This window comes from Macrobrachium rosenbergii, chromosome 26 (assembly GCF_040412425.1).
Source record: "Macrobrachium rosenbergii isolate ZJJX-2024 chromosome 26, ASM4041242v1, whole genome shotgun sequence".
Lineage (NCBI taxonomy): Eukaryota > Metazoa > Arthropoda > Malacostraca > Decapoda > Palaemonidae > Macrobrachium > Macrobrachium rosenbergii.
The window spans coordinates 19,719,503-19,722,679 of NC_089766.1; positions in this window are offsets into that span (position 1 = coordinate 19,719,503).

The window sequence follows — 3,177 nt, forward strand, 5'->3', positions numbered from 1 at the left end:
GAACTGTAGCAAGAACATAACAATGATGAGATGAGTAATGGAGATAATAGTATAATCATTAGTAAAGGCAGACAGACTGAAAGTTATGTCCTCTTCTGAGAAACCAATTGCACGCGAAATAAACAGGCTAAGAGATGATGACTGCACCAAATGAGCAACCACTATTCCCCGAAAGATTCGTATGACTTATTATTTCCATGAACAGGCCATCAGGGACAGATATTCTGAGCCAAAATAGGTTTGTCAATGAATAAAAAGACCCAATTTCCCATGAACTGAATTTTCGAAAAAAAACTAACTGTGGGAAATGTGAAACTATTGCTGTCAGTCTACTTGAGCATCATGAAAAAGTAGAATTTCTGCTTTCATTTATAGCGTTGATTTTAAATATTGTTCTGTAGCTGTATGCCTATACTTTAAAACATTAATTATGATATAACTGAACAAAATATCGTTGCATAAGAGAGAGAGAGAGAGAGAGAGAGAGAGAGAGAGAGAGAGAGAGAGAGAGAGAGAGAGAGGCAAAAATAACTATTAAAAATGACTCTATTTCACACCCTTTTAATCATTCTACTGTAGTTTCTATATTCGGTTTTAAAATATCCACCTTTGGTATCCAAGTGGATCAGGAATTAATAAATAAATAAGCAAATGCATGTTTGTATATTTATATTTACATATACACACACCCGCACATATAAATTTATATATATATATATATATATATATATATATATATATATATATATATATATATATATATATATATATATATATATGTGTGTGTGTGTGTGTGTGTGTGTGTGTGTGTGTGTGTGTGTGTAGCTACATGTTTCAAACGTATCAATGTCGTGGTGGGGGTAGGTTGATGCCAATACTACACAAATCCCTGCACTCGACGGGTACATGTACGGCAGGTCGGAATTAACTTATAGCTCTCTTGACAGCCCAATGGCCTCGAACGTCGACTGGAAGACGTTAGAGGATTCTGCTGTCTGGTGTTCGCGTCACTTAAAGGACAATCCGTTCCTCTTCATTTATAATTTCCTTTCGGTGATATTCCCGAAGTGGCGGAAATTGGATTGTAGCGCCTACACATAGACCCTACGCACATTTACACAGCGACCTGTGAGAAGGAACCCGCGAACGAAACACGCGGAGGAAAGAAACACAACTCCTCTCGTACGACTTTCGTACATGTATCTTACTTATTATCATTGTCACATTTTGTGCATTATTACTATTCTTTGTATTACACTGACAGCTTTCCAACCATGTTTGTATGACCTACAGTCCAATAGCCTGTACCATTTTATATGTATATATTTCTCTCTGTGTACAAACACAACTGCTTGTACTTAATTCCTGTTTCTATCTGTCAGAGGTCAGGAGCTACATTGCGGCTCGCACGAGCTCTTGTGTACAAACACAAATGCTTGTCTCTATTTCTACCTGTCATAGGATATTATACGATATTTGTAGCTTAATGTTTCTTTATAAAATGTCTAGCTGATGTGATAAAATTCATATATATATTTATATATTATATATTTTATATATATTATATAATTATATTATCAGATATATATATATATATATATATATATATATATATATATATATATATATATATATATATATATATATATATATATATATATATATATATATATATATTATAAGATCCAATAGTTAAAATTTTACTGTTTTTAGAATCTTATAGATATTTTGTACATTTTGTTTCGTGTTTTAAGATGTTCATAAATTATTTTCAAGTTTTCTACATGTTGATGTTCATTAAATTTGATTAAATATTGCGTAATTTTAATGGATTATGCAGTGGTTGGTTTTAAGTTCGTTTGTATCTTTATTATAGCCTTGAGGATGCGATTACGAATCGTGAAAAGTTGGCAAAATAAATGTACCTGAGTACGACGCCTTTCTCAATGGTGCCCCTAGAGATATATATATATATATATATATATATATATATATATATATATATATATATATATATATATATATATATATATATATATATATATATATATATATATATATATATATATATATATATATATATATATATGCAGTAAGTGAAACGAGGAATTGAGAAGAGTTATAGTATGATGAATTTTATGAGGGAATATTCTTTTTTTTTTGGAAAATTAATAGAGCAAGGTTATTGCGCAACTGGAAAAATGCTTCGTAAAGAGATGAGATCCAGTTTTGTGGATTAAATAATCTGAAGAGTTTTTGAATATTGAGTGTAAATGAGACACACCTTAAATGTGCTAAAATAGTAAGACATGCGTAAATGTGGGTGTATTTATAAAAAGAGACTATTGAAGGTGTAAGAAGGGTAATAACGATTAAAGGTTGGGAAGTCACTTGAGGTGAGATACTGAGATATGTGTGATTGATTGACTAGCCAGGATGTGTAAGGTATCTCTGGATGAGCATAATGTACCATAATAATGGGTGAGATTAATAATGTTCCTCAGTAAAATGGTAAAATATGATAGTAGTGAGTAAGAATTATAAGGAATAGCAATATTTAGAAGGCCGTATTTAGAATAATGGCACAGTTGTAGATAAAAAAAAAGAAATGGATTGAAAGTTTCATATGGTAATAATGAGAGGTTTAATAATAAAGGGAGAACTTTGTATATATTCTATATTGACCTATGAAAAGTTTATTATAGAATTGGCCAACTTTTACTGTGGAAATCTCTGAGGGTGTTTGTATTAATGATAACTTATTGAGAGCTATTTTCAGGGTTTTATAATGAAAACAAAGTGTGCCCAAAAATAATGAAAGATAGATGAAGTGGAAGAGTCACTGTAACAGACAAGCTTTAATACCAAGAAAGCAAGAAAAACTTGGGAGGCAGAGAAGAAGAAGAAGAAGAGTTCATTGCATAAAGTATCTGGCTGCTTCCTGAGTGGCAATATGGAGGTGATAGAACTCAAGATTTCTGCAGAAGGCTTCATTATTAATGCACCGACTTAAAGCATGTATATGGGAACGAATTTCTTTCTTATTTTCAAGTGAAAATTGCTTCTTGTTGTTATATATATATATATATATATATATATATATATATATATATATATATATATATATATATATATATATATATATATATGTATATATATGTACACCTACATTCACAC